The 12902-nt window shown below is 39.0% G+C and overlaps 1 protein-coding gene across 6 annotated transcripts in view; it reads right to left on the bottom strand.

Moving 5' to 3' along the window:
- SPAG16 (sperm associated antigen 16) overlaps positions 1 to 12902 on the bottom strand; it is a 363770-nt gene that overhangs the window by 157801 nt on the left and 193067 nt on the right. The gene's annotated exons all lie outside the window — the stretch shown is intronic.

Here is a 12902-nt window from a genome sequence, read left to right as displayed (position 1 = left end):
AGATTGTAATATATTCTTCAGTCCCTTTTACTATGTAGGTTGGCTGTAGCTCATCAAGGTATGTTTAAATTCTTATGCTCAACAACTGATTGTTAGCAGCACAGGGCACATTTCAGCTCATGGCAACAGCTGTTGCAAAAGCTCACTTTTCACTGAAATTGGGCTCCAAATCAATTTTGGTAACTTATTTCAGCAATTTTAGAACAAACAGAAGCCTGTTACTTACAATCCAAATTTTTCAGAAGTGAGATGCATTTTTATATGTTTCAAATTTGGATTAATGTTTCATTTGACAAGGATGGTACTTCCCCAAGGATAGAGTTCGATCAACAAAAATGACTTTGAATGTCTTGGGGCAGAAGAAGATCTAGACTTTTATATCCAAAATGTAGATTTTAAGTGCCCTTTTCATCAGCTTGGTCAAAACAGATGGAGTCAATTACAAGATCTTGCTTGAAAATGTGCCTAACAGAATGATGCCAGGGAATGATCTAAAGTAATCCTGACTTAATTAGTTATTCTCACCTCAGCTGCCAGTCAGAAATTATACATTTGTTAACACTACTCTAATGGGAATGTTCTGGGCATTCCCAGAACATCTGTAACACGCCAGTGGGATTTGGTCCCACATTGGTACCCACTCCAAGCACCACGCAGGAGCACACACTCTGCATTCCATATTTCAAAATCCAGGTTTAGTTCTTTCCTCTGCCTCTGGAAAATCAACAGCCATGTATCAAACCATCCATTTGTGGCTATGGCTTCTAACTTTTCCATCAAGTCTGTCTGCATGCAGAAAATAAATTCCATCAGCCAAAGGAAAAGCTTTGTGCAGCTCGGTGCTCCCAGCACTTGGGCTGACACGATCTGAAGCGCTTCCCTTCCAGGGTCAGCTCTTGTATTTCACAGTGATGGAATAAAATGCTGTTTCAGTCCTTCAGTCAGGAACTAGAACACAAACTCCTCCTTGGAAATGCCTGTGTCTCCCTTGCAACATACAGAAAGCTGAGCTACCTATCTCAAAATTCCAAACCTCAGTCCAGGAGCAAGGTACACTCAAGTTCAGAAAGGTATGTGGTTATTCTTGGATTATTTTTTGACTCTTAACCTCACTCAGCACTTTCTGCAAATCAAGTTTCCTCGGGGGATTTTTTTGTTGGACAGGTGAAGACAGGAGCATCAGAAATCACTTATTGAAACCCAGTCTTGTTTAATGAAACAATTATCTCCTCCCCGCTCCAGGCTCAGGGGTCTGAGCTAATCAGATCAGCACAGGCTCAGTAATAATGAAATAGCTGTAACCCATTTAAGCAGACATTAAACAGTGCAGGACAAGGAGTGTGTTTGCTGCTCAGCAGTTCTGCCACTGAATAAGCAAAGCTTCTCCCCTGTGACAGTGGGTCCTCCTCAATTACCACATCAGCTGACAAAATGGTCTCAAAGCTGAGCTCATGGCCTGCTCTATGCTCCCTATGAAGCTGCCATGATCTTATTATTTGAGTTTTTCTTTTTTTTTTTTTTTTAATTACAAGAACTTTACCTCTAAAACTACTGCCTTTTCAGGCTAACCCTGAACAAGTAAATGCAGATGTATCAATCCTTACTTGCTTTTGAAAGACACCAGCACATATGTGTTTTGATGGATCACTGTCAAGTGATTTCATTTTTTGTGTCTGTATATTAAGGCCTACGTGAGAACTATATGAACAGGTTATTTTACAGTTTTAGGCTTTTGCTGTTGAAATAAAATATTGTGGAGAAGATGAGCCATCTGCACTCCACATTCAGATTCCCTTTATGGTGCATTCCAACCACCCTAAAGAATTTATTTCTTTCATTCTCTTCCTTGTCATCATTTATTTCATTTTTCTACACAATCATGTTAATAAATAAAGAATATGGCATTATATGCACAACTACTGACTGGTGAGACATAACACAGAAAATAACAAATGTGACAATGAAAAACAAAATTTGAAATATATTTACACCAGAAGACCAGATAAACTTACTACGTTATGCTGGAACACACATTTTCTTTGTGAGGTTGATCTGATCTATTGCTTCTGAAAACTCCCAGACAACGTAAGAAATATTTGTTTTTAACAAGAGTTTAAGTCTGTAACAGTGGATAAAAGCAGACTTTCAAACAATGTCACTCCTGTAATACTAAAGCCTAAAATACCTCACCAAAGCCTACTATGTTCATCCCATAAAGCTCTATCATGTCATATTCTCTATAAATTTACATATTTAGGATGAGATTTCCAAGCTGCCTGGACAATGCAGAGTCTGAGATTCCTGCAGCTGTTGGGTGCCCATATAATGGGATTTTCCCACATGACAATGTGGCCGCACCAACACATTTTCAATCAACCCCTCGTGCCCTTTGAAAGCTCCAGCTCTGGGTGTATTAAGTGAAGGTGGAGCAGCTGCTGAGGGAGAACTTTTTCTGTGAACTCGTTCAGAATTTCTTCTCTGCTGTCACCAGAATCAGGGAGCAGCTGATGAGGAGAACAAGAAGTGGCTCTCGGGCTTCTGTTTGCTGGGAGCTGCATTAAATTGCACAATGGATGACCCAGGTCTGCACTAGCACAAATTTCTTGCCTTTCTTCAAAAAAAACCCACCGCTGTTGGAAAACTACCAACAAAAGGGAAAAACCTGAAACAAGAACTATACAGGAGTCCAGCAGAATAAATCTAGAGAACTCAACTAGTTTCATACAGTTGCCATAAAACTGACTCAAATCAGCTTTTAGCTCTCAAAAAACCAACCAAACCCAAGTCCAGGAAATCCTCTGCACCCCAAAACAAACCAAAACTCCACCATTATTTTACCTCAGATCCATTTGCTTCTCTAGCTTACAGTGATGAAATTCTATATAGGATCAAGAAAGCAGTACTGGCACGTCATAATTTAATTTCAGTACCTTTTAATTTTTTTGTGTGTATTAAGTTAGTATTTTTATATTTATTTTTAATATATATTTTTTTGTCTTTAATCCCAACCCATGTGCATAAAAAGCACTGTGACTCTTGTTGGATGTTAGTTTATTTTCCTCCACATTTTAAATTTACTTCTTTAGACCTATTAAACAAGCAAATTCTTTTTGAAAACAATACAAGGCTGAGATGCAATAAATATAAGCCCTTCAATATTTAAGTGAGGAAAATGAATTTCAGTGTGCTTTGAAATTGGTTTTCTTCAGTGCAGAGTTTCTTTATTTGCCCAAATAAAATAGATTTGAGTGGGTGGCAGTTTTAAGGAGTTATGCAGCACTATTCAATGGCTTTGTGAACTTGAGAAGGTATTATGAATAATGGATTTGCTGTGCTCTTAGACATGGAGCCACAACAAAACCAGTGTAGTTGGAAGTTCTCTAATGGGCATCTACTGGAGTGAAGAATAAAGAGCCTGGTCCACCCACTGAAGCTACAGGTGCAGGAATGTTTGTTCAGATCAGTGCCTGAACACAGAATGGGAAGAGCTGAATTCCCAGGGATACTTCCCACCACTTTGATCTGCTACTGTCTCACCATTTTTAGATAATGCACCACCCCCATTCTCCCAAAAAAGAGCTAGAAAAGGGCTGGATTTCCCTTTGCCAACAGCTGGAGGAAGGAAAATATTAACTTGAAACACAAGAACAAAACATAAGAGTAGTGATTTAGTCTCTGCCTTTCCTAGATGTCAACAGTTTGGTTTACTTCCCTTTTTGTTCCAACTTTCCCTGTTAAGAGCATGATTTTCTATCAATATAATTACACCTGTGTAATCCCAGTGTGCACCCAAAAGAAGTGTCACTGGATGAGAAGAGTATCCACTGTTCTCCAGGGAAAGAGAGGCCTTTGCAAGTCACTCCTGAAATCTCCAGCTGCATGTAGCAAAGTTCAGTTTACAATTGAATATGTAATCAAAGTACTGTCAAACCATGAGTGATAACCTGATATGGATCACTTAGAAGGCTGACACACTTAGAATTAGGTTTTCATCAACCCACAGTGCCAGCTGCTAACTTCACACCTAGTATCTCAGTGTCCCCAAACCTTCATTTCAATCTTAAACCTTCCAAAGTCAGCTAAGATCCGTATTACTATGAAACAAACACTGATATTAAAAAAAAAAAAATCTAAAAAGGGCTTTTAAAGGAGCAGAACACACAGGATTTTTACTTTTTCCTTTGAATTTCAGAGCAGGGATATGAGTGTGACTAGAGCTGTGTTCCCAGTGTGCAGCAACCTCCCATGCCCTTTATGCCACAGAAACACTCCGTGACCGTCTGCTCTGTATTAAATAATTCACAAATTTTGTTGACATTTTACTGCAGTCTCCATATTAAGATTCCATTATCTAGAATGTTTGTGTTAGTGATAGAAATATGCTTGAAAGAGACACTAAAATATAAAGAAATTCATTGGGTTTGCATCAAGAGGGTAATTCCAATACATATTTAATAGGTTTCCTACAGACACACGCCTTTGCAGGCTCTGAATTCAGTAAATAGATGCATAAAAATTGTCTTGCAGATGGTGAATTGATTCCTAGCTGGGAAAGATATTGGTCAGCCTAGAACAAAATTTTTGTGTGATGATGTGTCTCAATTCACATCAGAAAACCTACAAATATTGAAGTGCAGAAGGGAAATTGCCAACATTTTTATTTGCTTCACCTGATCTTCACCTCCACCAAGGCAAAATCCCCATTATTTTCCTGGGAACTGTCAGAGGGGTTGTGTCTGCTGTATTCACAAGCTTAACCACTTGGACCACACAGGAACAGACTTTACAGGTGTCAGCCTGCTTTAGGATTTGGAGATCTGTCTCAAAGAATAACCCACACAGGGCACCAGAGAGGCTGTGTTACTTGTATGCGGTCAAACAACTTAGGGGAGTGTAAAGAGTGAGGATAGAAATGAGCCCCAAGTTTTTGAAAACTGCCACAGAGGAAAGAAATCACTATTGGGCTGGAAACAGTATTATTCATGTTTGAAGGAAGTACAAACACAATTCAGTGTCTTCCAACATCAATTAAAGACCCAGGGCATTTTTTTGTATGCAAGAATTAATTGTTAAAGGTCTAAGATGTGACTTGTGTTTATTTTCCAGCTGAGGCTAATCAAAGATGAATAGAGTTTGCTCTAACAGGATGCACAACTAGAGTTCTTCTACTTGGGAGAGAAATAATCTTGTGTAACATTTGAACCCTTAAAAGAAAACAATAAAATGGAAGAAAAATAAAACCCAAAAGCATCACACACAGACATATCTGAAGACTGCCTGGAGCCAAAACTCAAAAAATTAGAAGAGGAATTTACATGTATTAAGGCATCCACTACAGCAGACTTTTACTTTGAAATCAAATGACCAATGCATCTATTTCAAACCAGAAGACATCAGCAACTCAAAATAATTCACATTCAGGAGGATATGTGGATATGCCTGTCAGAGCATTGCTGCTTATGAATAGTAAGATATATTCCTGCTCTTTTTAGGTCACTGGGAGACAAGAAGAGAAATAACCTAGAATTACCTGTGCTGCAGCATGTGGGGATTTTGGGTGACAGTGCTCCACTTGAGCACGGATCACAGACTGTGTGTGTATTATTTACACTAACTGGTACTGACAGGATGTGGGAGTGATGATGAAGATACATAATTTTAATGAGCTGTTGTCTTCCTGAGTTCTGTAATAGTATCTGACAGTTTTCAGTGCTCTGTGAATTACTCTGTTGGTACAATTAATTTCTGGTTTGGTGGAGATACTGTAAGTCAGTATTTCTAGGAGAACAGCTTAGGTAAAGAAAGCCTGCCAGTAATGAGTGACTGTAACGTAAGAGAGAAAGAAAACATCTGGATAATGAGCCTGGATGTGGAGTGGAAAACTACAATCTGACTTCAATTGTGCTGAGTGCCTGAAGTGCTGAGCTTTTGCATTTGAGTTCTGAATCTAGGACAGTGGAAACACCCTGTCAAGATCTGACTAACATTTTGCAGGTTATAACACCTGCACACTTGCAAATAGGACAGAGAGAGAGAAAAAAACAGTGCCTGAGCTTCCTCCAGAGAACACAATCCCAGCAGACTCAGCCTTTTGGACCTAACAACTGCTCTGGTTAAGATTTGGTAGAAGGAAGCCTCAGTTTTACCTCCCTCATTCCTCCTGCTCCTGAAGTAGCTTCCAGGGAATCGAGGAGATGTTTGGACATCAAGCACAAAGGTGTTCAACTTCCAGAGGGACACATTTTCTCACCAGCTCAAAAAAAGCTTCCTGCTGTCCAGGTTGAGAGGAGCCTCTCAGCCAACTACAGATAATTTAGGAAATCTGGCCTAAAGGAGGAGAACTAGAACATAAAAAACCCCTAACAGTTGCATCTAGTATGTTTTTTTCCAAGCCATACTGAATGCTGAAACAATGGAAGCAAGGAACCTTATGATATCAGAAAACTATACACCCTTTTATGTAAATCAAGTACAACTTTCTCAACTATCTTCTTATAAAAGAAATACTATCTAGCTAACTATGGTAGAGTTCAGGTAAGCCTACTTATCTCTACAGAACTCAGACATTTTAGAAAGCAGATCTATTTTCAGCTTCAGTTTAAAAAAAAAATAAGTAGTAATTTGATTTTCCCACCTCTTTGTTAATCAAAAACTGTGCAGTTCAAGAACAGTAGCAGAAATCAGAAAGTAAAGCACTTACATTTCTGTGAATTCAATGCTTTAGGAAAAACGTCAAGATATTTCGAATTAAAAAGGAAAATTATCACTTTAACTACTAAGCTCTTCAAATATGCCTCCTGTGCACAGGCTAAATTGCCACAGATGCTTCCAGTAAAAGCCAGAGAGAATATGGATTTATCTAGACCAGTAGCCAAGAGCCACCACTACAAATATTTTAGCAGAAGTTACAAAACTCCTGTCATGTTTTACAGAGTAATTAATAATCACATAAACATCTATTTCTTATGGATCTATATCATTACTGAAAATCCAATACTGATTTTCTTTTTTCTCACCCAGTAGGAAGACTTGAAGACAACTAATCTTGACATATTTTTCTCATCCCCAAGGAATGCAAAGGCAGGGTTTTAATGATGGCTTCAGTTGTAACTCACCCTATGGCCTCCAGTAAAGCCCTTCACCTCTTTGTTTATTTCACCAGATGTAAATCATGGTATGTCTTGCCCAGCTTAGGCATTCCATGGGCATCAGCTAAGATTTTTCTGGCCTTTGGGGCCTGCAAATATGTGATCATAATAAACATTTCTCATTATTGATGCATGTTGTCTCATACTAAAGCCACAATGTAATTTAAGTTTACAACATGGAGTTCAAGCTACACTTCCTGTGAAATTTTGTACTTTAAGCTTCATCTTACCCAGTGTTATGGATATTTAGCCATATCTTCCCCTTAACTGAATAGCTCTGCTTTGAATATAATCTTTTCCTTGATAATTCGCATTTTCAAATTGATTTTTTACAATTGGCTCTCTGGGAGTTATATCAATGAGATTTTAGACATTCCTGATCCTGAAAAATGTGTTATGGAATTGTAGCATAATTATAAATTTGGAGGCTTGGGTATAGGCCTGGATTTGATTTGAAGGATTAATAGCAGCTTGTCTCTCCAGTGCTCCTTGGAGGATTCCAAAGGGAATTCTCCTTTATCAAAATGGCAAGCACTTCCTGCTGTGCTGTCAGGAGAGACATTACAAACTACCCAAAACTGGTCCTTCCACATTTCCTCTGAGTTCTTCTACCTGCCTTCTAATTTCCTGGAGGACATTTGTCTTCTCTGAAAAGAGATTAGCTCCACTTTTACTGGAATCAATTAAACGTGGGATCTGGCCAGAAGAGCTTGTGGCTCGTGTCCCACCGAGCAGCCAGTCAGGCACGTGTCACCTCAAATGGGCAAGGGCTGACTACACACACTCACCCTGATTCAAAAGGTGAAAATACAGCTCCATTTTGAAACTAGGAAATCTTTGGGTTCCTTCAGAGGTGATTTTTCAGGATCCTGATACAGATGCATTTGGTGTGGTGAAAAAAACCTACAAATCTGTGAGTAAATATTGCATTTCAAAGCTGTCCATTGCTTAAGGGAAAAGGAAGAAAAAGAAACAGAGTATGAATAACAAGGATGGCAGGAAAAGCCAGTCTAAACCCTAGGCTTTGATAGTACAAAGCAAAGACCAGTCCACTTGGCAACACCAGCTATGTTAAATCATTACTTTAGTGAAACTAGAGAAAAAACCCACCCCAAAGTATAACAACAGTTTAAAATCAGCTTAACCATGTCCTGCACTGCACACACTCAAGGTGTGTGCTAATAAAACACATGCAGTGCTATTGTTGCATGGTATCATTCCATGGCATCATTCCGAGGAAAGCCATAGCTGACAAGGGGCTTCTAATTAAGCTAAATCCATTCCCTGCTTGATTTCTTTAAATACTAACCCTAATTTTTCCAAAATTAATTGCTTCTTATGAGAAGACACAAAGCTATAAACAACAGTTACCAAGTGGAGAGAAGTCACGAGAGGAGATAATTTTAATAGGGTCTTTGGAGCAAAAGAAGGAATTATTTATATAATCTAGTAATTAATGTCAGATACATCTGACTCTTGGGCAAAGAAGTGAAAATGCCCAGTCTTGTTGCAGAGAAGCAAAAAGCATCAACAATTTTTTGTATATCTGGAATTAATAAAAGACTATATTAACACCTCAGTAACAGGACACTATCCTGGAGGTTTTACAGGAGAATCAACAGTAATCATTATTAGTCACTTCTAACATTTGCACCTGAACAAATGCACCAACAGATACTAGAAACTACTGAAGACTGGGGTGAACACATGATTTAAAATTTTTAAATAAAATTTGATTATGGGAAAAATTTCTATGAGTAGACGAAAATTCCATGTTAATGGAAAAGGTGATGGATTATGGAACAGCAACCAGAAATTACTCCAATTCACAAACACTTCCTCACTCTGGTCTCTGCTGCAGGACAGCACAATTGCATTTATTGCTGGCCTAATTCCACATATTTTGTACTACTGAAAGGAAGTAGAGAAAAATGGAGAACTGGTCTAATGAGTGCAGAATGGATCAACTGGAGAAAACCAATTCTGACTGTCCTGACTGCTGCAAACAATTTCTCAAGCTCAAGGCATAAATAACAATGTTTGCATTTAACATGCAGTGTAGAGCATATGTCTGCACAGCTAAACAACCACCTGTGTTTGTATGAGATATATGACGCTCAGCTTGATTTGCATATCAGAGATCAGGCTGTAAATCTCTGATGATATTTACCACCGGATAATTGAAATTAATCCTGCCAAAATGACTTTGACAGTGCTGAATTTATAGTCTGAGAAAACACCCCTGGACCTGGCTGCTGTGCTAGAACATAACTGGCTGCATATTTTCAACCTGAGCTATGCTGCTGAATAAAATCCTGGCCACAAATGATAAATCTGTCCCTTTCTTCTCCAACTTCCTATTTCCATAATCATTAAGAAGTGGGGATAATTTTGAAGGTTAGATATGTCCTTGTTTTGCTGTTTTGTTTTGGCTTAATTTTTTCTACCCATGGCAGGCACGAGTTACCTTTCTTCCCTGCACTCCCCTTCCCAATGTTACACCATTTTCTTTTTAATTTCCTTTAAAAGCAACCAATTATCCCAGCAGAAAGTATCAGGAAGTTTCAACAACAGAACTCAGACTCCCTTGAGTCCTTCAGTAACTCAGATCATGGCTGTGTCTCAGCTTGTGTCTCTGTTTCCAGGGAAGAAGGAAGGGGCTAGGATTTTTGTTTCTTTGCTGTTTTATTTCTTAAACTCAACTTATGTCTTTAAATAGAAGGCCCATAAGTTGCCTGAAAGAACACAGTTTACTACAAAGCTACCTCACATTATCCTCCTGGTAGGAATGTCATTTGAGGCTTGATATATGATTGAAACTTTCATTATACACAGAAGAAAACCATTTGTGAATAATAAAAACCCCAAACAAACAAAAACCCCAGCAGTAATTTCATGTTCTAAGAAAATAAAATTCAAATATTTATTAGGCAGAACTTTCTCATCATTGGCATTGGCAAAGAATTATAATTTATTAAATTGTAATTTATGAAAACTGCTGGCAACCTTTTCCTATTCAAGCGATGGTGTATCTTGAATTCTTTGGACTTCAATAAGGGCTTTGATGATTGTGCAAATTATACCTTGGATTTTGGTGCTAAAAGATAGCAAATAGCCTCCCCAGTTTCTTAACACCAAGTTTGCAAATACAGGGAATGCTATATGTTTTCCAGAAGCAACATTTATAGAAAAGTATGTTCCTAATGTATAAAAGAGGCTTTTTTAAAACTCAGAAATAAAAAGACAACTGTCATCCACTACAAAAATGGATGAATTTTTTTTGTAGCATTTATTTAAAACATATATCTTTCAGAGAGGTGGCAGTGATAACTCTGATATCCTTCTTGCTTTTCTTCCCCTACAATCTGCTGCTTTTCGGGCTCATTCAATTTGAAAGCAGGCATCCATCCAAATATGTAATATTCAGGAAGAAAGACAGTTCTCATTTATAAAATCTTAATTCCTTGTTAGTGGAAAGAATAAAACCACTAGTTTAACTGTGATCACTGATTATTATCCTCCCACAAGAATGTTATCTTGGGCTCTGTCCCCTGCTCAGAGGTTGTGGGATCTGTGGTGCCCTGTGAAGACTGACCTAGAACAGAGGCCAGACAGAGTTAAAGAATAAAGTGGGGATTTATTAGAAGGCCTCAATGGATCCACCTTGGACAGTGCAAGAGCCCGGCCAGGGCTAAACCCCAGGTAAACCCAAAATAGTCACAAAATGGACAACCGGTCACAGGGTCTCTCACTTTTATAAGTTCTGCTCCATTTGCATATTGGAGTTAATTGGAGTTAATTATAGCTTTAGTCGCATCCTTCTTATTTTGCTTTCTTCCTTCCACCATTGTTTGTGCTCTTGGGCTTGAAATTTGGATCATTTGTCCTTGGTCCCCAGCTAGAGAAGGAATTGTTTTGTCTCCCTACTCCGTGCAGAGAGCTCACCATCCCCTAATATGAAGCTCAGAAGTGCACACTAAAGCTGTACAGAGTCTGAAAAATATAAAAGCTGAAACCTGAGGCATCACATGGACAGGGAGAACACTGATGATGGCACCTGGATGCACACCTGTTCTCTGGGGATGGGGAGACAAGTAACTTTCCAAGCATCATAAACCATGGAAGACCTGCTCCATGTCCCTGTGTCACACAGCCCCAGGCTGTCAGGGAGGCTGAAGGAGGGCACACATTGCTGTGGTGGCCAGCCCAGCTGGCTGTGCTCACACCAGAGTGCTCCAGGCTCGTGACACATTTCCAGAGGACACCCTGGGAACAGCTGGGATTAGCGCTGCACATGCAGCCAGGTAGCTCAGCAATCAGCACTGCCAAGCCCAAACTCACTGCAGCCTCTTCTGTAGAGCAGCTCCAAATCTAACAGCAACAATTTAACAATCCAATGAAAACCACCAGCTTGTTAGTATGTCCATAGCCTTTCCTAATTTCCAAATTTTGCCATACATCCTGCACAGGCTGATTTTTCACTTGAATGATCCAACATGGGCATAAGGCCCAACTGCAGCTGAGTGTTCTGCAGAGCCAGGATAGCCTAAGCTTGAAACAGGCACATCCTGTCATCAAACCCCTTGTAGAGAAGCTCTTCAAAAGTGTGCCATTTCTGTGCAGTCATGTTAAGTACCTACACCACATACAGCTCTACAAACTCACCTGAATTGACCACAGCAGAGTTCACCTGGTTTTGCACTGAGGCAATGCAACAGCACCTAGCACATGGTTTTTACTGGGAGCACACCAGAAACCCAGCAGTGAGGGCTCCCATAGGGGCTTTTTTTTTTTTTTTCATACTCTGAACATACCTTATTTTAATCAGACTATGTCACATTTTTATACCACTTCCTGCTGCCACTGAGACTTTGCATAATTTTTGCTGTTTCAATAATTCTGCATGGATAGTCAGCCTTTCACATCATGGCTTGGATATGACTCTCTTATTTTCACCGGCAAAGTGCAGCTCAGATAGACTGGAGGCAGAAATGGGAGTTGGTGATGATTGTGAGTGGGAAGCACCATGGGTTGGTGGTGAAGGTTTGCTTTGATTCCTCTGACTACAAAAGCTTCCTCAGTAGAGAAAGCATTTTCAGCTGTCTAAACAAATTCTTTGTCTATGCAAATTCAAAACCATTCTGATATAAAATTAAAGCTATTGTTAGTATTATTTCTTAAAGGTCATGAATATGCCATTAAGGATGAGCAAAGCATTAGAAATATACAACAGGTTAAGAAAAGAGGTGACAATACATTCAATTTTTGCTGCTTCCATTTCTAAGGAAAACACTGACCATGAATGCATATTACTGAGAGTAATGGTGGAAGCATCATCTGTTCTCAGGACTGGTTGACCCTTTCTATTATAAAAGCCACCTCTCAGCTGGCTTGAACTTTTCCAAACCTTAACTAGTTGATTTTTTTTTTCCCAAAATAATTTGGAATAATTCATGAAAGAATGGGTTAGTTATTCAATTTTGAAAACAATATTTTTAATATCATTTAATGCTTCCTGAATTCATGGTTTGAAAGCAAGACTGCAAATACAATACTGACAGAGTTTTAATTAACTCTCAGTGGAATCTGGATGAATTGCAACAGTTTGAAAAGTCTCCAATATGGGTTCACTGCAACGGCAGTAGACTGGGAGGGGTTTAGGAAAAAGGAGCAGAAGAAGAAATTTTCCCTTGCTTTTTCAGTGAAGCTTCTTCCCCTGCAGTGGCCAACAATCATGAAGGGGTATTTTATCTC

This window comes from Lonchura striata, chromosome 7, assembly GCF_050655825.1.
Source record: "Lonchura striata isolate lonStrDom1 chromosome 7, ASM5065582v1, whole genome shotgun sequence".
NCBI classification, from domain to species: Eukaryota; Metazoa; Chordata; class Aves; order Passeriformes; family Estrildidae; genus Lonchura; species Lonchura striata.
The sequence above is the reverse complement of the archived record's forward strand: the minus strand, read 5'-3'. Positions and strand labels throughout refer to the sequence as shown.